At 45.8% G+C, this 27,129-nt stretch overlaps 1 protein-coding gene across 4 annotated transcripts in view; it reads right to left on the bottom strand.

Annotated features, from left to right (window-relative positions):
* The window catches only part of ARHGEF28 (Rho guanine nucleotide exchange factor 28), a 1,067,585-nt gene that overhangs the window by 617,431 nt on the left and 423,025 nt on the right, over positions 1–27,129 (bottom strand). The gene's annotated exons all lie outside the window — the stretch shown is intronic.

The raw sequence follows: 27,129 nt of genomic DNA on the forward strand, positions 1-27,129 counted from the left end.
TCCTCTACTATCTCCCCCTAATTATGTCCTCAATTCCTATCCTCCTTGTAACTTCAACAAAGACAACTCTCCTTGCACCTCTAATACACCAACACCCGCTCTCAACCACCACCTTTCCCCACCCCTGAACCTTGTACCCCAACTCCCCACCATACCCCCACCTCTCCCTGCCCTCCACTGCCAATTGCACCCCCTCCTGTTTCCATCGAGCCACCCAACATGCCGTGCTCTGCCCTACTCTCTCTGGAAAATAAGCTAGGAACTCTCATCACCTCCATCTCCCCTTGCAACTTCAACAAAGACAACTCTCCTTCCACCTCTGATGCACCAACACCCGCTCTCAAACACAACCTTGCACCACCCCTGAACCTTGTACCCCAACTCCCCACCCATACCCCCACCTCTACCTGCCCTCCACTGCCAATTGCACCCCCTCCTGTTTCCATCGAGCCACCAAACATGCCGTGCTCTGCCCTACTCTCTCTGGAAAATAAGCTTGGATCTCTCATCACCTCTATCTCCCAACTTGACGCTACCATCTCACTCTTAAGCTCCAAGATTGCCACCTTTCCATACACCTCAATTCCTTTGGAAAACACTCACCTTCCCAAACCCACGAGATGCACCTCGCCCCCACACCCCATATTAGCCAATCATAATCTGTCATCTCCAAACATTGCGAACTCACACAAGTCCTCGAACGCCACCCTTCTTCCACTTTGCTCTCCAAGTAACCCTACTATCTACACTATTCCGACCATCTTCTCTGTCAGAACCAATCACCCGCCTAAATACTCCCGGGAACCCTCGTACAAGTACAATATCCCTATCACTCCTCATAGCCCAAGTGCCCCCGTCACCAAAACAGTCGCCAGAGAGTTGCTCTGTCTGCTGCACAACTGCAGATCTGCAATGAAACACAAACTTGAAATCTCCGATACCATCATCCTTCACAATATTGACATGCTCTTCCTTACAGAGACCTGGTTCAACGATACCTCTCACTCTATGTTTGATCTCCTAATTCCTACAGGCTACTCTATACTTAGAAAGGACAGAATAGACAAAGTTGGGGGAGGTGTTGCAGTCATTTTTATAAACTCCCTTCAACTCAAGGCTTTTCCTAACAGCTCCTTCCGTACCTTTGAATGCCTATCTCTTGAGCCTGAAGTGCACTACGGCTCACCCCTCAGATTCCATGCCATTTACCGCCCGCCTGTTAGCGGTCCTTCGTTTTTGGAGGAACTCACTGACTTCATCAGCGACCAATACTCGCAAAGTGACAGTCAGATCTTCCTGGGTGACTTCAATCTCCACTGGGGCTCACTGGAAGATTCTTCGGCGAATTTGCTGGCCACCTTTCTCTCAGCAAATGATCTTGTCCAACATTGCACAGAAACAACACACTCTAAGGACTCAATGCTGGACCTTGTTATTTCTAAAGCAGATATGCTTACTATCGCTATCCCTATTCATGTAGACTGGTCTGACCACCTCCTCATCCTCTTCTCTCCTCACCTATCACACTCTATAACTCTCGGTCAACCTAAGAGGACTACCACCTGGTTCCGCAACACTAAAAATATTGACCTCTGCGCTCTCTGTGATTCCGCTCTGCTATCACTTCCAAGGCTAGACCCGACCCTGGATGTCAACAAACTCACTACCCAATGCCTCTCAGTCCTTCCAGTCGAAACCAACAATGTCGCTCCTCTCCAAAGCAAAAAGAAAAGGCCTACTCCCTCTGTACCTTGGTTCAACAAACCCCTTTATGAAGAAAGCAAGTACCTAAGAATCCTGGAGAAACAATGGAGACAAGTGCCCTCCACCAATAATCTTGCTACGCTTCACTCAGCAAGATCCAAGTACCACAAGCACATCTTTCTTGAAAAAAGCATCACACTTCAGAACCCTCCTCGAATCAGCCAAAAATAGACCCAAAAAACTATTCAACCTCATCAACAATCCAAACTGCTCTCCCCCAACCCCCAAATTGGAGGAATCTACAAAGAAAGCAGCGGAATTCGCTATATTCTTTGACGGAAAAGTGAAATCCCTTGTGGAGCAGGTCATTCATCCTACCCCTCCAGAGGAGTGCAAATCCTTAGCCATTTGGCAGAACTTTGACACCATCTCTGAAGATGCCTTCCTCAAATGCATCCTTGAAACAAAACCCTCCAACCGTTCTCTTGACCACATCCCTAGTGACATTGCCATCGACTTCTACACCCATTCTCTTTCCTATTGGACCACCCTGGTTAACCTCTCCCTCAGTCAAGGCTCCCTTCCTGTGTGCTTCAAAACTGGGCAAGTTACCCCTCTTCTTAAAAAACCCATCGCTGATGCGAACGACCTCAACAACTTCCGCCCCATCACTAACCTACCTTTTCTAGCGAAAATCACCGAAAGATGTGTAGCGAAACAACTCTCCCGTCATATGAAGGATAATGATCTTGACAATTTCCAGTCTGGCTTCATGCAAAACTGCAGCACTGAAACAGCCCTGCTGCAAGTGATTGATGACGCGCTGCAGATACTCGATGCAGGGGAGTCTTGTCTTCTGATTCTCCTTGACCTTTTTGCAGCCTTTGACACTGTCAATCAAAACACTCTCCTTAACACTCTTCAACAGAGAATGGGCGTGGAAGGCACAGTGCTTAAATGGTTTGCTTCCTTCCTCTCTGATAGATCCCAAATGATCAAAATAGCGAACAGTCTTTCATCTCCTTTGACGGTATGTCAAGGTGTCCCTCAAGGCTCTATACTTGCACCCACTTTGTTCAACCTCTATTTGGAACCATTGGTAAATCTCCTAAGTAAATCTGGGATCCTCTATCGTCTTTATGTGGACGACACCCAAATCTACCTTAAGGTGTCCTCCACACACGATCTCTCCATCCTAAACTCTACTCTGAACTCCATTCAAAACTGGATGTCAACTCATCAACTCATTCTGAATCCCTCCAAAACTGAATTCCTCCTCCTCTCCTCCTCATTCTCTCCTCCTCCGGTTCAATCACTGGCCTCGCCAAATATCACTTGTCCCACCTTAAATCTGTTCTCCATTCTGCAGCTGGTTTCATATTTGGGGCTGTTGGACTTGGCCCTTCTGGCAGGTTCACCCCTGAACTTTTTTTTGCTTTTATTGGTGACTTGGTGATAGTACTTTTTGGTTTCTGCACACTTTCCCTGTGTCCCAGGGTAAAGTGCGTGCGCACTCTGAGTGCATGTGGTGAGATAGGCCTGCCCTCCCATAGGAATGCATGGGGAATGTATGTGTCCCTGGTAGTTCCTGATGCGTGGGGTGTGCAGGCCCGAGTTTGGTATGTGTGGACTCGGGTGATTGAATGCTGCGCGATGATGCGTGCGCCGTGCGTGTAGCTAGTATGGAAGTGCCACTTCTAGAAGTGGGCACTTCGGTGTGCAGTGTAAAATGTGTGCCTTGTCTGGCGATTGGCTGGTTGAGGTCATGTGACGGGCTAGGGATTCCCCAGAGTCAGGATGAGTCACCCAGTGGTGAATGGGGAGATCAGCAGCTAGATGGGTGGGAGGAGTACACCTGGGTCCTGAATAGGGCAGGGCTTTCCCCACACAATGCTGGCTCCGCCCCCTGTGGTGCGACTGACGACCCTAGCCCTGCCAGTGAATAGAGTGAGGGGCTGAGCACATCAAGGGTGCTCCCCAACCAGCTGCGACTGGTTTTCCCCCTCACCCTGAACCAAGAACAAAGGGTTTTAGTGTATAAAAATGGGGCTGTGTCCCCACAGAAGTTGTTCTCTCCCAGGATCCTGCCTGAGGGGGCTGCTGCTGCTGCTGGGCCAGAAGACCGCCACTTGGACTACCTCCCTGCCTGGAGGCCCAGTGAGCTGGCTCTGGGCCCAGCCTTGCCCCCTGCCTACCTTCTGTGGAAATATGGATTTTTCTGGTCAGTTATGTCCCCTATCTTGGACCCCAACGGTTCTATGTGCATGTTACAAGTACATGTATGTTCCCTCCAGTTCCAGTTATGAAGACGCAAATACATGTGCGTCCACCGTCAACATGCCCTCTGTCAGATCCGCCATGAATAGGCCGGATATTCCATTCCTAAATATGAAAGGCCACCGGCTTTATATGGTTCACTTATGCCATTTTACAGTCCAGGCAAGTAGGCCCTGATTCTGTCATCAAACTCCTCTTGCTTTCTGCCTCTGAAAACTCGAGTCTGAGCCTGCATCTGTGACCATGAACTTTGTCTCATTCTCTGCGCGGCTCACGAAGCCTGACATCAGCCTATTCTCTGCCAAGAACTGTATTTCACCTTCGAATTATCTGCTTCCCCCTCAGCCGATGCATTCCTGCCTAGTAGTTTAAGTAAACATTCTTCCAGTTACCGAGCAAAAGGCCCGGCTTCTCTGTCCTCATGCAAGTAATTCATAGTCCTGTTACCAGGGAATATTCCTACCCCCTCGCATTCAGTGTAGACACTTAGACGCTTGTACACGCACGCACAGTCAGTATAGAATAGATTCTGTCCGAGAGTCCTTCTTTCTTGGATAACATAGTTCTTTAAACATAGGATGTTAGATATGATTTGGGATTAGGTTGACTTGACCCCCCAGACTTTTTGTCTCCATATGTAGAGCTAAATGTCAAGTCCCCTTCACCCCCTAGTTGCACGTCAATTACACGTCATGCTGCTGCGCGCGCATCTATGCCAAGTATTATCTTATAGATCCACCTATATGTGACATCATAACCAATTATGTTCCTTTTTACTCCTTATTACACCCATGATGGCGCCCGAATAGGGACACTTTCTCATCTCACGCGCCGGCGGTGAGTTGCATGCCCGGTCTCCTGCCACAGCTGGACGGACAATAACGCGTACCAGCAGGATTTCCTGTATCTCCCTCCGGTCAAGCGGGGGCGACTGAGACTGCGATCAACACCCAGACGAGGCGGTGAGAAGTGCGAAGTATCCCGACCAGAGCCTAGCTGAGAGAGCAAGATCCGAGGTATACAGAGACCCACCAGTTCGAAGTCAAGCCCAGTTTCCGACGAGTCGAGTCGAGTCCAGTCCGGTTCAAGTTCAAGTTACCGAGGCCTTCCGTTTCCGAAGCTACCCGGTGAGTACCATTACTGGGGAGGCATTTCTGACGTGCACATAGGTTGTGCCGGTCAAGACGGGTTTGGGTACACAAATCCGGTCTGCACTGTTTTAGCAGTGTATCTGTACTGTTTAGCAGTATATCAAGTATTCCGAAGTATCTAGTTATTGTCAAGAATTAAGCTTGGTGATCAGTTATGCAGACGATCATCATTGTTGGTTATTTTAAAGGGTAGAAAAATGTTTAATGTTTAATGTTTAATGTGTTAAACGTCCTGCATATTGTGGTATGAATGGTTGTTCATTATTGTGCTTTTTGTATTAAGTGTGTTCAAGATTAAGTATCGGATCAGTTGTCAATATGCCGCTCTTTTCGAAATTAAGACAGATCACTACTAGAAAAGGGGTTCTCGAAGAAGCCGTCCCTATTCCTCCTAGGGATACTCCAGGGCACTTCATGTATCACAAACATGGCTTAGACGCTATATTATTTCTTGATTTATGGGTAGACTACACCAAGGGATTACCAGAAAGTCAGAGGTGGCCCGCAGCGGGGACCTGGGATGCAGAGTGCATCATGAAAGTCGAGGAAGAGTTATGGAAAAGGAAAGTCAGACAGTCACAGAAAGACGCCGTTGAGTTATGGCGTAAAGAATCTCATAGACGCACAGAAAAAGCACGTAGACAGGAAGAAAAGAATAAAGAGAGTTCAAATAAAGTTCGAGAAAATCTATTAATTGAGGAAGGTATCCGAGTGAAATCAGAACAAGTAGACAGACAAAGAAATGCCCTTATGAATGGTATGTATCCCCTTCTGGCCGAAGGATTACCTAAGGCTACTCCAGAGATACCGAAAGACTTGCCACCCCCATTATTCCCAATAAAGGTACATCCTAAGGGGCATCCTAGAACCGCAGAAGATGTTTTTCTTTCCTCATATTTAGATGACGCAGCTCCCGAGTATGCTAATTCCGCCCCACATAGATCGCATACCAGGGAGATCCAACGCCAAGATCCAGTACCCGTATCCCTACAGCAACAAATCGAGTCACAAGTTCCGGCAAGCACATCTGTTTCTGCATCCGTCCCTACAGCTACTTCTATAGCTGTGTCCACACCTGTAGTTGCTGTGTCACGTTCAACGAATCCTTTCACACCCGACACCCCAGATGGGGCCACGGGAGGTGCTACCAATATTTTTTCTACACCACCCAGAATAAATAAACTTACTTTTCAAGAGTCAGCACATTCACGTACACCCAAACTCATAAGTGCCCGTACGCTTAAGGAACTTCTTATAGATTGCAGATATGACCCTGTGCCCGGTAAAGAGGACGAAATGACCCTGGCATCATTGCGTATCAGACGAGCCGCGGTGTATTTAGGGAAGTTACCAAGAATGACTGCGCATCTAGATAAAATATATCATTTTGTCCAAACAGGGCGAGATCCAGAATGTATTAACAGAGCTATGGAATACCAGAAAGTAGAGATACAGGGGGAACTGTTACGTTTCCTCATAAACTGTGTGATCAGAAATCAAGACCGACCGGGGGTAGACCCGGAAGCAATGCAAATTCTTACAAGATGGAGGCAGAATATATCAGAAGGGAGACATGATAAGCAAAATTGTATAATAGCCATGTGCCGAAAGATCCGTAAAGAAATAGAACGCCTACACGAAGAGAGATTAGAGGCAGACGAGTTCGAACAAAGCGAGGAAGAAGGGTCAGGACTGTCCACGGGACAGTCGGACACCATAGCCTATGTAGGTAGAGGAAGATCTTGTAATAGGAATCAGACTAGATGTCATACTGACTCAATACGTCCGATATGTCCAGATAATAACAGGAATTTCCAAATACCTATAATTAATATAAGGTCTAGCGAGCATTCGTTCCAAACCGCCGACAAACTACTCCGAGAACGAAGGGGTTATCATTTTCTCGATTCTATGGATGAACAAGATTTAGCCAGGGCAGCTGTCCATTGGGTGGACAGTCCCGGAAAATATAGTGATGATACAGTAGTACGCACATTTCTGAATCTCACCCCAGATGAACAGAGGTTAGCTGGGATTTATATGATTCAACAACTCATTATACTATATCGGAGTCAGCATTCGGACCCTGGTCCCTTACCTGACATATTGACTGAATTGCTTATGAATAAATGGAGAGGTTCAGGTACTAAATTAATTAAAGAAATTCTAGAATCAAGAAAGCAGTATATTCTTTTTGTATGCTCAGAGCATGTCTCATTGCCCGTCAAGGAAAGAACCACGTATCACATGGATAGACAGAATCCCTTACGAGAAGTGCACCCAATAAAAGGCGAGGACAACGAGTTTAGGCGCGTATTTGTATATACGCCCATATCAAAAATAGAATTGTTACAAATGAAGAAAGTGGTACCCAGTCATGACAAAGACCCAGCGGGTTTTCACCGAGAAATTAAAGACATGTTACTCATGGGAGAGTATACCTATCCCGACATTATGACAATATTAAAGGTATTGATGCCTGCTGGCATTTATGAGAAACTCAAGGAAAAAGAGTGGGAGGTAGGAGACCAAAAGATAGAATGGTCAGTGTTAGAAGCGGAAGAAAGGGCCCGAACTGCAGGAGCAGGACTTGGGGATAAAACTAAAGCACTACCAGGTTTACTAGTACAGGTACTGCCACGTTTATTAACTACGAAAAAGGAAGATTGGGGTACAATTTCAGCCTGTAAGCAGAAGCAAGATGAAGACACTAGTGATTACTATGCCCGATTTGAAAAATGTTTTGGTATAAATAGTGGCATAAAAGCAAGTAGCGAATCATACCCGCATCTGTTTGTAACAAAATTAGTAGAAAATGCCCTGCCCCCAGTAAAGAATAGAGTATTAAAATTCGAGAGTACCTGGCAAGGTAACACCCCATCACAAATGTTACAAATGTTACAGTACCATCACAATAGAATTAGAGAGGAACAAGAACATGAACACAGACGCATGAAAGACACGAAAATGAAAATGCTAGTTTCCCAGACAGTTCCAGCTGAAGGACATAAAAAGGGTATGACACATTCCGATTCAGCAGGACCTGTAAAAGGGACATGCAATTATTGTAAAAAGCCAGGTCATTACGTACACGACTGTCCAGTTTTAAAACATAATATCGCCATAGGTAAAACACAAGAAAGATCACGGCCACTCAGACAAGATCAGAATGAACAAGGAGCTCTGCAGCATGCCCAGGCCATGCCAGCCGCACAACAGCCAATACAGTTTGTGCCAGCTGCACCACCGTTGCCTGTTGCTGCCTCACAGACAACAACACGACAAATGTATCAGACCGCACAGTATGAATATCCTGAGTATCAGCGTTACGCATGAACTAGCCTAGAGAGGGAAGTTGACTTACCCCTTATCGAGATCCCAGTAGATCAAGAAGGACCTTATGTACATAGTGAATTATTAGGCCAAGATAGAAAATTTTTACTCGATACAGGGGCAAGTCGAACAACTATAAAACGTAGTGAAGTTCCAGGGGCACCCCTCTCAGGCTCACAGAATATTTCCCTTGGTTTTTCAGGAAAACCTATTGTTAATGAAGTGTCACAACCTCTGCCACTTACGATAGGACCTCTGACCCGAACTACAGATTTATTGCTTACTAAATCATGTCCAGAAAACTTGCTCGGGATAAAAACACTGAAAGCTCTAGGAGCCATAATATGTTGTTCTCCGGAAGGTGTAAGGTTGTTTTTACGTGATTTTAAAGGTCACTATGTGTCTAGAGACATGGATCCCCGACTGCAGACTTTACCTACACATCTATGGGCACAAGGCCCTACTGATGTTGGTTGCATGAATATTACACCATATCGAGTCACATTAAAGGCAGGAGTGGTGCTACCACGAATGCGACAATACAAGTTACCACCAGATGCTGTAGTGGCTTTACTACAAATCATTGACGAGCTCATTGCCCAAGGAGTAGTTGTAGAAACAGACTCCAATGTATGTAATTCACCGATAATCCCGATTCTTAAACGAACAGATCCTAAGGCCCCGCCAGTATATCGATTGGTTATTGATCTGCGCGAGTTAAACAAATGCATTGTGCCACAATTTCCTGTAGTCCCAGATATCTCGTCATTACTGACAGCTATTGATTCCGAAGCGACATTCTTTACTGTAATTGATCTCAAGAATGCCTTTTTCAGCGTCCCAATAGATCCGGAAAGCCAATATTTGTTCGGATTTAGTTTAAATGGGCGTAGCTTTAAATTCTCACGCGCACCTCAAGGATTTACAGAAAGCCCCAGCATCTATAGCCAGGCACTGAAACGAGAACTAGACAGTATCCACATGCCAGTTAACACTGCTCTGCTCCAATACGTCGATGATCTGCTGATCACCGCGAGAAGCGAACCGGAATGTGAAAAAGCATCACTGACAGTTTTACAATTTCTAGCCGAAAAGGGGCACAAGGTGTCCCCTTCTAAGCTGCAATTCTGTGTCCAGCGAGTTGTTTATCTTGGACACTCGCTGTCCAAGGAGGGAAGGCAGCTTACACCCGACCGCATTCAGTTAATAGCTAACATGCCAATACCCAAGACACAAAAGGAGGTGCGGGCTTTTATAGGCCTCACTTCATATTGTAGGCAGTGGATCCCTCAGTATGCATTTCTAGCAAAACCACTCATTCAGTTAACCACACAGGAGGCAGCCACATCGACTGTTCTCCCTTGGACTCAGGAACATACACAAGCTTTCGAAAGCCTAAAGAAAGCTTTATGTCAAGCACCTGTTTTAGCAACGCCATGTTACAGAAAACAGTTTACACTCTTTGTTACAGAACGCGAAGGTACTGCCTTGTCAGTACTCACACAGGAACAAGCAGGAGCACACAAACCATGTGCTTATTTTTCTAGTACACTAGATCCCGTAGCTCAGGCTTTGCCTGCATGCCTAAAATCAGTAGCAGCGACAGCTTTAGCAATCAGACAAAGCGATGCCATAGTGTTAGGACATCCATTGACAGTTCAAGTACCACACGCAGTAGAGGTTCTTGTAAATAGAACGCAAACACAACACTTGACTATAGCGCGACTTACAGGGTACGAACTTACATTGTTTCAGCCACATATAGAAATCAGACGCTGTAACACATTGAATCCTGCCACACTTTTGCCAGTAACCGGAACAGACCCACTAGCCCATGACTGTATTGAAGTTATTACAATCACGACGAAACCCAGACAAGACTTGACAGATGTCCCATTGTCAGATCCAGACCTGACATTGTATGTAGATGGTTCATGTATGAGAACAAGTACAGGAGAGTTAGTGGCTGCTTACGCAGTCACAACAGATACTGAAGTCATTGAAACTAATCGTATAAATACTTTGTCAGCTCAAGCCGCAGAGCTTATCGCTCTGACACAAGCCTGTATTCAAGCCAGGAATAAAAAAGTCAACATATACACTGATTCACGTTATGCATTCGGAGTTGTACATGACTTCGGCGTGCTGTGGCGAGAGAGAGGTTATTTAACTTCCCACGGTGCCCACATTCAGCACGGACCCCTCATTCATGCCTTATTAGATGCAATACATCTACCCACTGCAATATCAATTATGAAATGTAAGGCTCATACGAAGGTTACTGATATCATTTCCCAAGGCAATGATCTAGCCGACAGAACAGCTAAACAGACTGCTCAAACTCAAACCCCCGACATGACAAAGACAATAGTCCCGACACCGACACATTGTATGACAGTTAAAGATCCTACTCTTGACGTAATTGACATACAGACACATGCTACACCAGACGAAATAAAGAAATGGACTGAATTAGGAGGGATCCAAACGGACCAAGGATGGATGATGAAGGAAAAGTCTGTATGGTTCCTTCCTGATTCAATGGTCCAAGTTATAATTAACACTATACATAGTCCAGCACATCTAGGAGAAAAAGCTATGCTAGACAGCATTCAACACATTTGGTTCAATAAACATTTACGAGCAGCAGCCAAACAAAAGGTCCGTACCTGTATGATCTGTTGTCAGTTTAACCCAGGAAAAAGCGTTCCCGTAGAACAGGGTGGATTTCATCCTCCTGATCACCCTTTTGAAGTCCTCCAGATGGATTATATCCAGATGGAACGATGTCGAGGATTCAAATATGTTCTCGTAGTTGTCTGCGCTCTGTCCCGTTGGACAGAGGCATACCCGGTTTCAGATTACACTGCCCCGACTACTGCCAAACAGTTGGTTCGAGAATTCTTCCCACGATACGGTTTACCACGTGTTGTTCACTCAGATAACGGCCAGCCGTTCTCATCCGAATTAATGAAACATGTTTCACTTCTGTTAGGATATCAGTGGAAATTCCACTGTGTCCGACACCCCGAGGCAGCAGGTCTCGTAGAAAGACATAACCAGATACTGAAAATCAGATTGTCCAAAATATGCAGAGAGAAAGGTGTCGACTGGATAGTAGCGTTACCAGTTGCACTCTTTTACATGAGAATGGTAGCACACTCTCGAACAGGGCTATCCCCGTATGAGGTGATCTTCGGCAGACCACCAAATATGTGGGGGACGCCCATACCACGCAAAATAACTGATATTGACTGTAATATGCTGACAGATTACTTGGCTTCCTTGATGTCTGCACTACAATCTTGTCGTTCACAGGTAGCTGCAGCCTTTCCCGACAACACTGAGGTGAAACCCCATGACGTAGTTCCGGGTGATCTCGTCTTTGTGAGGAATTTCGACCGAAAGACTCAGCTGGAGCCCAGGTGGAAATCACCCAAGTTGGTCCTGCTGACCACAAGGACAGCCGTGAAGATCGAGGGCCGCAAGGGCTGGATTCATTCAAGTCATATCAAGAAATTTCATGGACTATCCTCGGATATAGACATTGTGCCCTGCACTCCCTCACAGACTGATTCAAAACTTCCTTTGGTTGAAAAGACTGAAACCGAACTCTATAAAGTAAAATTGAGGCCTAGAACGTCAGACAATTTGATTGTTTAAGTCCTCTCCAAGGTGAAGGAGTTGAATTTGTCTCTGACATGTATCCTCTAGACCTGAATCATGGACAGTCGCGAAAAATGTTGAAACGACAGGCGTATTGTAAATCACTGCGTAGCCATTGCATAGTGACATTATTAATCTTGTTTTTCTTGAGTCTTTTAATAATTACTGCAAGTATATTGTTGCACATATATTACCCTATTTCTAGACATGTTTATAATGTTACTGCTGAACATTCTTTTAGTGACTTACCTCCGCATGAATTGTCTTATAGACTTGCGCTGCGCAATAACACTTTCATTAGTATGTTACATCATTCCCATCAGACTAGTAATGCTACTAATTGTTGGGTGTGTGGCCGGCTCCCTCCCTATCAGAATTATGAAGGAGTCCTGCCTTTCTTTCCACATCCGTTTACACATAATGGATCCTGTGGAGCATGGTTTAGTTTAATCAATTCCATAGACTCAGACACAGCAGTTTACCAAGATCATTGGGTATGGGGAAACCTGAACCTAGTTTTACTCAAGGTCTGCTACCCTGACAAGGAGGGTCGCCCCAAAAGAACAGGAACTGATCTAGAAAATGAAGTATATGGATTAGGTAATTTTACACCTAATCTCATGATTCTAAATGTCGTATCCGAAGTTGAACTAGTTTTGCCCACCATGTCAGTATTCCCAGCGAAGGGTGAATTGTGTGTAAGAAAGGTTGGTTCCATACATATGGGCCATAGTAAATGCACCACTGTAGTAGAATTCAGTGATCAAGGCAAATCTTCATTTAGAGCTTATCGCCACTCCTACTTTATATGTGGTCAGACTGCATATATGCGTCTACCTCTAGATTGGGATGGTACCTGCTACATTGCATTCCTTTTGCCACCTGTTTTCCTAGCTCCTCCTGATTATTACAGAAATATTCATTTAGTACACAACAGAGAGCGGAGAGATCTCCCAATTGTCGATTACACTGAAACAGCATGGGAAAAATACACAGATTTTAATAAAGGCATCTTTCCCTATATAGGTACTGTTACTAATAGTAAACTGATACGTAGATTAACTAGAACCCTTGAAGCAGTAGTGAATGAGACTATTTCCGCCTTAGGCAATTTAACAGAAGAGCAGTCTGCTATGCGGATTGTTGTGCTTCAAAATCGTCTTGTCCTTGACGTCATCCTGGCTGATAGGGGCGGAGCTTGTAGGGTCATCGGATCAAGCTGCTGCGTATTCATACCAGAAAATTCGCCATCTGTATATAAAGCCATCACTCGCCTTCATAAGATTGTAAACCAGATACACCAGAACCCAGGCACTTGGACTTGGTCCAGTTGGTTTTGGAATGTGGTATCAGCCTGGGGATGGAGAGTTTTATCCTTCCTAGGTATTGGCCTTCTCATACTATTCAGTTGCTGTCTATGTCTACAATGTGGACCAGCGATTTGTGGTCTGTGTACCACATCGTGTATTCCACCACCAAGATTTCATTCGTCACGGAAGAAGAAAGAAGAACAAATGATGTTATATGAACAGATCAATGGATTGATGAAGATTGATATCTCTTGACGGGCAAGTAGGGGACAAGGAGGGAATGTGGAAATATGGATTTTTCTGGTCAGTTATGTCCCCTATCTTGGACCCCAACGGTTCTATGTGCATGTTACAAGTACATGTATGTTCCCTCCAGTTCCAGTTATGAAGACGCAAATACATGTGCGTCCACCGTCAACATGCCCTCTGTCAGATCCGCCATGAATAGGCCGGATATTCCATTCCTAAATATGAAAGGCCACCGGCTTTATATGGTTCACTTATGCCATTTTACAGTCCAGGCAAGTAGGCCCTGATTCTGTCATCAAACTCCTCTTGCTTTCTGCCTCTGAAAACTCGAGTCTGAGCCTGCATCTGTGACCATGAACTTTGTCTCATTCTCTGCGCGGCTCACGAAGCCTGACATCAGCCTATTCTCTGCCAAGAACTGTATTTCACCTTCGAATTATCTGCTTCCCCCTCAGCCGATGCATTCCTGCCTAGTAGTTTAAGTAAACATTCTTCCAGTTACCGAGCAAAAGGCCCGGCTTCTCTGTCCTCATGCAAGTAATTCATAGTCCTGTTACCAGGGAATATTCCTACCCCCTCGCATTCAGTGTAGACACTTAGACGCTTGTACACGCACGCACAGTCAGTATAGAATAGATTCTGTCCGAGAGTCCTTCTTTCTTGGATAACATAGTTCTTTAAACATAGGATGTTAGATATGATTTGGGATTAGGTTGACTTGACCCCCCAGACTTTTTGTCTCCATATGTAGAGCTAAATGTCAAGTCCCCTTCACCCCCTAGTTGCACGTCAATTACACGTCATGCTGCTGCGCGCGCATCTATGCCAAGTATTATCTTATAGATCCACCTATATGTGACATCATAACCAATTATGTTCCTTTTTACTCCTTATTACACCCATTTTTTTGGTTACGCAGATAAATCGTCATTTTCCTTATCAATTGTTACGCCTACTGCATTCGCTTCATTGTAATGTATGATCTATAAAAGTCATTTCATGTCAATAATGTATGTACTTCACTTCCTGAACCTCCGTGGTGATGGAACTTGGAGCAACCGATTATAATCGATTATTGGAATAAAGCCCATTCCGAACCTCTAATACCACGGATTCTGCCTCTCATTTTACTGAGCTATTTTATTATGTTTCCGTATCAAATTAAGTCCAGGTAAAGGAATTTTATTTACCACACTTCCTAAAACTCTTCTGGACCTTGTTTTTATCCCTAAGCGCCTGGGAGCGCTTTTCTTTGGCTTATAGCGCTAGGAGCGCTTTATTTGGACCCCCAGCGCTTCTAGAGCGCTTTCACTTTTGGCCGTAGCGCTAGGAGTGCTTTATTTCTGGAGGCCGGTGCCCACCCGGCATTTGCCCCGCTTAATTGATTATTTTTACAGCGGGAGCCCACCCCGCTGTTGATGCTGTGTACTACGCGGGTGCCTACCCCGCTTATTTAATTATTTGGTTGGCGGGTGCCCACCCCGCATTATTGCGACCTCGAGCGGGTGCCCACCCCGCTCGTATGATAAAGGACGAGGGAGCCTACCCCTCATTGTCACCGCATCACCGCCGCAGCCCGAGCCGCAGAAAAGGGAAGTGACGCCGGACTCTGGGGAAGCCACGGGGTTGCCCGGCAACCGGGACTCCAACCGCCACGTCATCCCAACGCTGAGCGGAAGTAGGAAGTCACGGCTCCCGGATCCCCAGCAACGAGAAAAAGAGCCCCGTGCGTGCTGCTGCCTCCAGATCCGACGGTCCCGGTGAGTGGGGGCCAGAGGGGGATAGAGCGCCTGGGCTCCAACGTGCGGGGGCATCCTATTAGTATCGGAGCGGCCCCGGAAGGCAGAGTGCCGCTCCCTCCTCCGTATTTCCTAGCGCTTCCCCTGCTGCTGACCGAGGCGGCAGCTCCACCGTCGGCTCCCACGTCCCCAGCATTGGTTGCTTTATAGAGCTTGTGCGCTCCAACAGACAGGGGCATTATTCCTTTCGAACCCCGTGAGGCTCCAGCAACTCGGGGGCATATTATTTTTAAGAGCCCACGAGGCTTCAAAGAGGCGCATGGTCCTAGAGCCGTGAAGGCTCCAACGAAGGGGGCACATTGTTCCACGAGCCTGTGAGGCTCACGAGTTCCCCTCAGTGGAACTCCAACCCGGGGGGCAGCATTCCCTGAGCGCGTTGCACGCTCCCACGTTGGGGGGCACACTGATTTGTTTGAAGAGCCCTGCGAGGCTCCCACGTAGGCCCTAGTTGTCCTAAGGTCCCAGAGGTGCCCAGGCCCCAGTCCCTACAGCTGCCCAGCACTTAGTGGGCAGCTGCAACGTTTAGGTTGTGCATTGTGCGCCTGGCTTGCGCAGCCTGCGCAGTCGCACCCTGATATCGCTGGATATTGGGTATTTCTGCATCCTGAGAGGCCAGTTGGCCTGGGGACAGTTATCTGGTGTTGTGCCCTCCCCTAGGGCGCCTGGTGATTTTCATACATGTACTTTTTGCGCCTGCGCAAGGCCTTCATGATATTTTCTTTCCTAAATTGTGGTTTACACCTCTGAATGTATTTTATGCATCATGTGTTTATGTGCTTAGACCCCTACAGGTATTGTGATACTTAGGTGGTTGTTTTCTCCCTAGTACAGGTGGTGCTAGTGAGGTCCTGGTTCCCTGCGCAATATTTTCCTAAGGTGGTTAGGGTTGCGTAGGTGGTACTTACCTGATACCAGTAGTTACTGGTTGTGTGCTACATGTTCTATTTTTAGTGCTACAGTGATTGTATGTGCTATGTTCTAAAGTATTATTCCTACGTTCTAAGTGTAATTTCTACAAAGTGCTAATTCCTGACAGTGGTCCATGTGGCCCTGTCCCCTGTACATATAATCCCTTGTAAATTCTGCCCGTGCCTGTTGGCACATTGTAAAGTGTGTGTTTTTATCTAATGTGTTGTGGTATAATACAAAGGTTATTTTTATATAATACCTTGTGTGGAGTTTCTTTTGTGGTGGGCCTTGGGTGTTGTTGCTGGGTGCGCGCGCAAACGCTTTACACATTGCCTCAGAGATAAGCCTGACTGCTCGTGCCAAGCTACCAAGGGGGTGAGCAGGGGTTATCTTTGGCATGTAACTCCCCAGCCCTGACTAGAGTGGTGGTTTCTGTCTGGCTTTGGCGCAAGCCCTAGCCAACCAGAAATCCCATTTCTAACAGGGGCCAAAAGAAGTGACCACATCACACCCATTTTATATTCCCCCCATTGGCTTCCCATCGAGGCAAGATCTATCTACAAGACTGCCTGTATCACCTACAAAGCCTTGCACTCCTCCTCTCCTTGCTACTTGGCGAATAAACTGAAACTCTCTGGAGGCTCTAGACCAACACGCAATGCAGAAAATTTATTGCTTAAACCTCCCACTTTTAAAAGAGAAAGATCGATGGACCAATACTTTTCAGGCAACCCAGTGAGAATCTGGAACTCACTTCTGCCTCAGCTCCGGACCACCACCTCCCCCCGGTCCTTCAAAACTGACCTCAAACTTCTCCTCCTTCAAAGACACTTCCAAACCTAATTCACGCCATATCTATTCCCTCAAGGAAGTTCTCTCACTATTGTAAATTCTGTACTCCATGCCTATAGAAGTACCTTCCCAGTGTGTTCTTGTGTTTTGAATGAATGCCACTTATTGCATTAGTATATCTCTACTTGTATCCAGTATGCTTATGTAATTTACCGAATTCATGCCACATCTATTCCCTCAAGGAAGTTCTTTCACTATAGGAAATTCTGTACTCCATGCCTATAGAAGTGCCTTCCCAGTGTGTTCTTGTGTTTGGAGTGACTGACACTTATTGCAGTATTATACCTCTATTTGTATCCAGTATGCTTATGTAACATGCACACTTTTCACTCTTTCCTCTTGTAACGTATCGTTTGCTACCTCATCTTGTATCTTGTTTACTGTTGTTACTTGCACAATTGTCACTTTTTCCTCATGTAACGTAACGTTTGCTCTTGTATTATGCACATTTGTAATTTTCTCCTCATGTAACGTTACTGTTCCTATTGTGAAGCGCTCTGACACCTTCGGGTAAAGTACGCACTATATAAAAACGCATAAATAAATAAATAGCCCCATCTGGCAGCGTGCACGCGAAAAGACAAAACGCTTCATGGCAAGATGGCTCCTCAGTGATGCATGATGTTAATGATGCCATCACACATTACGTGCGGCCGCCATCTTAAATTGGGGCAATATTATTTAAAAATTGTAATGACAGTTCGTAACTGTAAATAATCTATCACCCTCCAGTTACCTAATGTGGCTACGTGTACACAAGAAGACAAAACGCTTGATGGCAATATTAATTACAAATTGCAACATTAGTGAAATGAAATGAAAGAAATGAAATGAAATGAATGAAATGAAATGAAAGTAGCATCTATAAAGCGCGTGCTCACCCGTAGGCATCCCAGCGCTAATGGCAGCACTCCAAACTTAGGCAGTCCTCAAGGGAAAAGATGGGCTTTTACTTTCTTTCGAAAGGTCAGATGATCAGCCTCTAAGCGTATGTAAAGAGGCAAATGATTGGAAAGCTTTGCCACATTATACGAGAAGAGTCGCCCCCCACTTCAAACTCTTCTGATTTTCAGAACCGTGACTAAACGTTTATTTCCAGATCTCAGCCCTCTATTAGGGAAATAGGGCTGAATAAAGGAACGCATCAAAGGAGATCCTTTGCCAGTAATTGCTTTATGAACAATACATAAAGCCTTAACCTGGACACGTTCATTGATGGGAAGCCAGTGGAGGGAAGAAATAGACGGTTTTGCCGAGAGCCGCCTAGGAGTATTCATCAGCAGGCGAGCTGCGCAATTCTGCACAGTCTGCAATCTTCTAATCGAGGAGAGTGGTGCTCCCAGATATAAAGCGTTAGAATTATCTAACCGTGAAAGAATCAGATCAGTGCCTGGACCAGCAACCTATTAGCACCAAAAGGTAAAAGAGGAAAGATCTTTCTAATCAGCCTTAACATTCCATAACAACTATCCGCAACCTTTCGAGCTTGTTCTTTAAAGTCCAGCTTACGGTCCAGCCACACACCAAGGCTCTTAATATGTTCTTTGGGGATAGGGGCTGGACCCAGACAGCTGGGCCAGAGATGATCTATATTCAAGGGAGCTGAGTTACCCAGTAACATAAGCTCTGTCTTGGCCCCATTAAGCTTTAGTAAAATTGTGATTTTCCCTGCGCATTGGCGGCACGTTTCTGAAAAGCAATGTAAATAGTTGTTTTCACAAATCTTTGGAATCCCAGCCACTGCAGAAATTTTTAATTTTGAAAGACATCCCCGTGAACTCTAAACGGGAAATAAGCAGCTCCCTGAGATCGGAGCTCTGAGCAACTGAAAACATCGAGCGCTGGAGTAAGGTAGGGTTAGACAAAGGAAAAAGTAGTCCCTTTTGCAGTTGCTATAATGGGACAAGTGTTGGGAGACAGGTAACGGGGCAATGCTCGAGTGGGGGGAAATGAAAGAGAAAAAAGAGGGACAAAGGGAAGGATCAACCACAAGCAAGCAACGTTTTTGAAAAGACACTGAAACAAACAAATGAAAAAGTAGTGGATGGGCTGTAAGCCCACAAAGACGTATATACAAGAGGTTTGAAAAGCTCAACCTAAAACAGATGGAGTTGCCCAGGGCAACCAAGGGACGGTTGCCACCTGGCAGAAATCAACCTTGTACCCTGCTGTGATTCCCTGGCCAGATGCAGTTATTTACTTGGCCTGAATCATCCATCCGAACCAACCCTTCCTAAAGTCAACTCCCGTTCAGCATGTCTAACCCTGCCATCTGACCATTGCCACTCGCCATCTAGTCACATCAATACCCATGAGCCCCACCCGTTTGCACCCTTCCATTTACCTCCGACAGGCCTTGTCTTAGCCTGGCAGACAATTTTGGTGGAGAGATGCCAATTTAGGTGCATTTAATGCCATAAATGTCAAGATTAAACAAGAGTCGGCTTATTGTATGTTTAGACTAGTGTACCTGTGCCACAGATGGGCACAATAGATGGGGAATTTATGTTCTGGTGATGACAATATGGGATCTGGATAAAATGCCATAAACTCATAGAAATGAGTGATGAACCCCTTAAAGAGAACTCAAATACATTAAGTGGATAGTCTGTTCAGACAGGAATTAACAAATGGACAAATCATTAAAAGGTGTCAAGAGAAGTGTAGAAGAATATACATTCTTAGGACATCACTGGTATCACATTGCCTTGTTGTCCCTTTGATAGCTGGACCATTGTAAGAATGCTCTTGAATTGCTGGTTTATGTTAATCACATTGTATGACATATGTTTTTGAGACCTTAAAGAACCAAATTTTGATGATTGATATATTTATTTGTAAATAAAGAAATCAGTTAATTTCGAACTAAATCTCTTGAGAAGCAGACTTTTGTGTGATGTTAGTGTGTATCTGGAGAATACAGAACTCTCCTTGCTTTGTTAAAACCCATAAGAAATATGTGGGATGAGGTACCTCCTGCCATACATTAGAAGCATGAATGGTCCCACTCTTATCCTTCCCACAAATAAGCCTAAATCCTACGTGCCTTGGTCTGTTATGTTAATTGCAGAAAGAAAGAACAAAAGCATAATCTGTACTGCAAAATGACATGCACCGAGGTTAGTAACTTTTGCCAACAGCTATTGACATCAGTTTCAAGTCAGTTGCATTAAAAAACAGTGCTGTGTTGAAACAAGCAACCGATAAATCAATAAAAAAAACTGCATTCAGTTTGAACAGATTAGCCATAAAAGCACAATTACAGATTAACCAATTAGTTATTTACTGTCTAATCACCATTAAATTGTATTTACTAACCATTTAATCATTTACAGATTGACAGATTACCCATAAACACAATTGCAATGAAAGCACAGTCAACTGTTGTTGAGAAAACTATAAAAGAGAAAAGAGCAGGAAATTACGATGACATACAGCGGATTTTAGAAGGATACCAATGCAAAAAAAGATAGACTTCAATATTTGATATTATATGTAAGAAAATAAGCGCAGATCTATGCCTTGGCTTCTTTATTAACGAGACTAGGGGCCTCATGTAGGTAAATAAATTTTACCGGTTCTTAAATACCGAGCCGTACCGAATCGGTAAATTAGAATCGGTAAGTTACATGTAGGTAAAAATTCGGTAACAGTTACCGATTCGGTAACAGTCGGTAAATACGAATCGGAATTCACCGATTCGGTAAATACCGAGGTGATAATTACCGAATCGGAAAATACCGAGGTGGTATCTACCGATTCGGAAAATACCGAGGTGGTATCTACCGAATCGGAAAATACCGAATCGGTACGTACGGATTCGGTAAATAACATCACATGACTTGACGAAACAGCTAATCCTGTGCAACGACAGCCCACCCAACCAGGAACTGCCCACACCCAGGCAGGTGTACACAATTAGCCGAAGTGGCCACACCCAGGCAGGTGTACATAATTAGCCGACCCTGGAGAGGCTCGGAGTGCAGAGGAGAGGCAGGGAGCAGTTGCATGTGCGAGCGGGAAACGAACAGCATGTCCAGCCAGAGCACACAGAAAGACGGAGGGGAAAGGAGGAGGAAGCTCAAATTCAGCCCCAAGGAACTCCAGGTGCTGGTGGAGGAGGTGGTGAAGCAGCACCAGAAGCTGTTTGGGAGGCAATCCCTGCAAGTGCCTGAGGCCGAAAAGCGCAACATATGGCTGGCCATCCAGGCGCAGGTCAATGCTGTGGGAGTGACCCACAGGGAAATTGAGGTCCTCAAAAAGCGCTGGTATGACCTGAGGATTGTGACCAAGAGGAAGATGGGCGACATCCAGAAGGAGGCCAGCCAGACCGGAGGTGGAACCAACAGGGCACCTGCCCTCACCGAACTGGAGGAGCTGGTGGCGGCCACACTCGAGCAAGAGAGCGTCGTGGGTCTTGGGGACGCCGACAGCTCTGCCAGAGCCGCAACACACCAAGGTAAGACGAAAGCACAGCAATGTAGCCGCCCCTACCCCTATCCCACATCCCCCATTGTGACACGAGAATCACACTGCAGTCCACACGTGTCAGTGCAGACAGGCAATGCATTCCGGGAGATGTAGTCAGGGCAACACTAACCATGACGTAAATGTCACAGGGCAACAAGGCATGTCACGCACTCGAGGCAAAAGGAGACAGAGGACAGATTGGAAAGTGAAATGATTTATTGTGACGCTTGCAATGCAGCCCTTCGGGGACACTGAGCCAATGTTGTTTTTCTGTCCACAGATGTGACATCATGCAGTACAGGGCATGCTGCAGGGGAGACGGCACACCGGCCACAAAAATCACCTCTAGCCAGCACGAGTGCAGACCAGGGAGCAGGCCCACTTGCAGCCGCACCACCTACGCAGCCAGCCTCGCCGCACACAGAGCCAGCATCACCTCACCGAGAGCCAGCATCACCACCACCAGAGCCAGCATCGCCACTCATGTTCGATTCACCGGCCACATCTCCGCTTGCAGGTGTGAGAATGAGGAGGCGTCCAGCAGCCAGGCTACGAGCCTTAGACACCTCGTCAGACGACAGCATGGGCCCAGAAGACCGCACCGGGCCCCAGGAAGGGAGCCATCCCACTGTGCCCCAAACATCACAGGCAGCACAGACGGGAGCAAGAGGGCGCCGCAGGTCGCGTGTCCAGAGTCCACCAGCACCCACTGACGGCCATGGTGTCTTCTTGGGGCTCGAGGGCCAAATGTTGAAGCAACAGCGCCTGCAATCAAAGGCAGTAATGTCAGTCCAGAGGCACATGCGGGTGATGAGGACAAGCTTAGTCAACATGGACACAAACATTGGCGGCATGGCTGCGGGCATTCGGGACATGTCCCAGTCAATCCAGCAGTTGTGCAGCAAATTAGATGCTGACATCGAAGCACGGCGCCGGGAACGCCAGAGAAGGGACACTACCAGCAGGGCACTCAACCGTCTGGCAACTGCGACTTCCCTACTTTGCCGGCGCTCTGTGACGATGCAGGAGGGCCTAACACAGTGCTGCAGCGACCTGTCACGGGGGATGGTGCAGGTGACAAGTGCACTAGGGGTGCTATTGACAAGTCAGGCGTCGACAACTGCTGCAGGGGATGCTGCGGAGAGCATCGACACCAGCAGCAGCATCACACCCCCCGTCCCCGAAGCACGCAGGAGCAGCAGGCGGCTTGGGGTTGGCTCTAGTGAGGATGCACAGGCCGTGCAATCCACCACTGCAGCGCGTATGCGCAAACATTGATGTGGCCCTGCTTATCCACTTGCCATTGGGTGACGTAACCCTGGACATACTCATTGTATAGATGGCATATTGCCAGATTGGCCTGTTCATGTGTTCATGGCGTGGTGCCACATTAAACTACGTCATGACTTCTCACGACTCGCTGTGTCCCCTCACTTACTCAGAAATAGTTGCATGTGATCTCTGCCCGTCTCTCTCTCCCATCGATTGCAGTTGGCACTCTAGCTGCGCTGCCCTCTGGCTGGCCTGACTCATCCTCGTTGTCCTCAAAATATGTTAGTTCCACATCTGTACCTTTTTTCGTGGCAAGGTTGTGCAGCATTGCACAAGTGGCAATTATCTTGCAGCAGGTGATGGGTTTGTACTGGCGTGCGCCTCCGCTCTTGTGGAGGCAGCGGAACCTGCTCTTCAGCAGTCCAAACGTGCGCTCCACCACATTGCGTGTAGATTTGTGGGCCACGTTGTATCGTCTCTCACTCTGGGTTGCTGGGTGTAGGTAGGGAGTGAGGATGAATGAACGGCATGCATATGCACTGTCGCCTGGATGAGTAAAAGGGAACCATCAGTTACATGCCTCTATACACTCTGATTTGCAGGTTTCAAGGGGCGTCACTGTTACTTACCCAGCAGGTAACCCTCTCCGAATTCTCCGGCTCTCAGTCGTGTGTAGATCCCACTATTCTGGAAGATGTAAGAGTCGTGGGTGCTCCCAGGAAACTTTGCAACAATATCTGTGATGATGTTCCCTGCATCACAGATCACCTGCACATTGATGGAGTGGGTGGACTTCCTGTTCCTGTAGATGTGCTCTGTGTCAGCTGGAGGACAGATTGGGATGTGTGTACCATCAATACAGCCGATGACATGGGGGAACTGTGCCATGTGATAAAAGTCTGTTTTTGTTTTCTGCAGTGCAGCCTGTGTGTTTGGGAAGCTGATGTAGTGGTGCATTCTCTGCATCATGGCATCCAGGAACTTCCTGAAGAAACGTGACAGGCAACTCTGGGATACCCCACCCACCGCAGCTATCACCACCTGATAACTGCCGGATGCCAACAGATGTAGGCTGCAGAGCACCTGCACATGTGGGGGTATGGCGTGCGCCCTTCTTATTGGCTGGTCCAGGAGTGGGTGAAGGTCCCTGATTAAGTCCATGATGGTTTCGGGGTGTAGCCTGTACCTCTCATGTATCTCTGCATCAGTCAGCTGGAATAGTGTGATGCGCTGTCTGTAGATTTGTTCCTCCCGTCGCCACACCCTCAGTCCTGCTGCCTGTAGACGTAGGCGCCTTGCAATGACATACATGGCGGCCATGTTGTCCACGCTGTTGCATTTTGGGATTGCTTATATGCATTGTTGATGGTTACCACCTGCTTTCCATCCGTGTTAATTACCGACTCTTATTTACCGATTTTCCTGGATTTCTTAATTACCGACTGCTCCTACATGTCATTTTCAATTTTTACCACTTCATATTTACCACTTCATATTTACCGATTCGTTAATAATGTATTCGGTAAATATGAATCGGTATTTTAGAATTCGGTAAATATGAATCGGTATTTACCGCCTCATATTTACCGAAAAGTGGTTTTTGGACTCCTACATCTCACTTGTCTGAATACCGGTCGGTAACGGCATATTTGCCGAAAATCGGCCGTTACCGACCGGTATTTGGCTACCTACATGAGGCCCTAGATATCTAAGTGTATACAGGCTTTATAAAATCCTCAACAAAGGAAATTGCTAATTCCTCGTGACAAAACTAATGGAAGCTACTGGAGGGAAGAGCTAATAGCCGGCAACAGAAACAGTTTTCTTTAATTTGAGAGTTCCTAGTACTACAGTAGTCTCAGATGCCGGAACCAAAAGACAGACTCGGTACACACTTCAACAAGGGGGGAATAAATTTACTTCCGATATTCGTGGCAAAATTAAACAGACCCTCCACCAACTCTACATACTTTTGTCAAAAGCAGGGCACTCATGAACTCCAGGAATCAAAAGTGACCCCTAAGTAAGGGAAGTTTTACACTTCTCAGTTACCATCCATGTTACCGTAAGAGTCATGGAATTTGGGGAGGTGGGTCCACACACCATAGAGAGGTCGGTGTCTAAATTGAGGACTTTTATTAAAGAAACAAAAGTATAGACTAAGCGGTTAAGTCCTTTGGAGGTGCGAAATAACAGAACAGCGGTTTGAGTGTAAATCAACTCTGGAATAGGTCTGTGCTTAAGTGGTATATCTTGCCCTTTATCTTACAAACAAGAATTCAAATTATTAATATGTAAAATAAATACGAGGCAAGAACAGAACCCAGATAGGCGCCTCTGTTTAAATTGAAATTATTTGTTCCTTCGCCCTGGTTAGGCAACGTGATGGATGAAGAGAGATCAATATGAAGCATACACAAACTGTTGCCTAAGGGAGTATCAAGGCCTAGTTGTAAAAAAATGTGCATGAATTTGTACCTGTTCACATGAGCAAAGTCGCTACATAGGTTCATAGGTCCATGAAGGCTAGGTGAACAGTACTCTCCTTGGCCACAGTATCCTTACTAAAGCATTTTTCCAGTGCTCTCCACCCCACTCCAAATCCGTACTGAACATCAGCCAGTACATCATTCTCATCTACCCGGGTGAATATTCTTTTTAACAAGATCCTGCCTCCCACCGTGAGAAACAGAGCCAATCCACGAGATTGGGCTGTAGCAAGGAGGATCTAATTGGTTACCCTTTTAAAACATAAAAACAATGAATGAAGACCACAAACAAGGAAACAATGTTGTGCTAGAAGAATTCAAAACAAAAGTTATTAATGGGGCCCATAGATCAGTATTAGATTTGCATAGATCCACCAGCACCCAGTTAGGACCTGGAGCTTTACCAGCAGGGCTGTCATGAAAGGAGGAAACTACTAAGTGATATTAAACATTTAAGCCTGGGGGGTATGGAGAGTGAGGAACGTATGGCAGTACACGGTCTGCATAGTAATAGAAAATGTTAGAGAGATTGAACCATTAAGCTCATTGAGCTGCTGAAATATGAGCTGCCAAGGAAGGGGCGTTACCGGAATCGGAATTATGTGAATTGACAACTCTCCAAAACATTGACTTTTTTTTAAATTTGAAAATAACCTCCAAAGGACCTTGGCCCTTTGTTTTGATCTAATTTTGCCAAGTTTTAAAGGCAGATTGGTATGTCACTCTATAGAGAGCAACACGGCAACTTGGATGATGCTTAGCCAGAGCACAGTGCCATCTCCTGTTAGCGGAAGAGCAGCCTGTGTCCAATCATTTAAATATAGTCGACTTTCCTGCCAATAGGACTATTGAGTAACTTTCGACTGAATCACCAGAGTCAATAAAAGATCTTAGAATCTTAGCCAGGCTAAAGATAAACATGACTGAACACAGACTAAAATATAAAGTAAACAAACATTTTTGGTAATCAGACAGCTTTCAATTAAGTCTCAGGCCATTGTCTTCAATAGATTCACATGCTTCACTCAAAGAAAGAAATCGTAAGTTGGGAACAGCAAGGCAAAGTCTACAATGACAAGATTATGGTTACTAAAACAACGTGTCAAGTTAATCTCCGTATTGGAGGACCAGCTATATAAAATCACTAAAGAGGTTAAAGTAGGAGCTAAAAGTAAACAGGTGCTGGAATCCAAACTGGAGGAGTTGAAAAACCATTCACGTAAATCTAACCTTCGCCTAGTAGGCGTACCTGAAGGAATAGAAGGGTCGCAAACTTTAAGCTGGGTTAACACCTTCATTAAAGAAAAAGTTATTCCGGACTTCCAGGAAGACCTTACAATTATGAGAGCCCATCGTGTCCCAGCTCATCCTTTTCCTAATTCAACCCTTCCACGCACGATCCTGATCAATTTCGCAGATTTTCGAATAAAGGAAGCAGTTCTTACAAAGGCTATTCAGCAGAGACAGTTCCCAATCAATGAGACTATTAAATGTAGAATTTTTTCGGACATGTCTGCAGCTGCTGCCCGCCGTAGGAAGGAATTTGTAAAAATGTTGCAGTTATTCAAGGCAAAGGGGGCACAAGCATCAATTGCACAACAATGCAAATTGCGAGTATTAGTGAAGGGAAAGTTTTTTTTGTTTACGG

The sequence above is a fragment of the Triturus cristatus genome, chromosome 2_1 (genome assembly GCF_964204655.1).
Source record: "Triturus cristatus chromosome 2_1, aTriCri1.1, whole genome shotgun sequence".
In the NCBI taxonomy this organism is placed as follows: domain Eukaryota; kingdom Metazoa; phylum Chordata; class Amphibia; order Caudata; family Salamandridae; genus Triturus; species Triturus cristatus.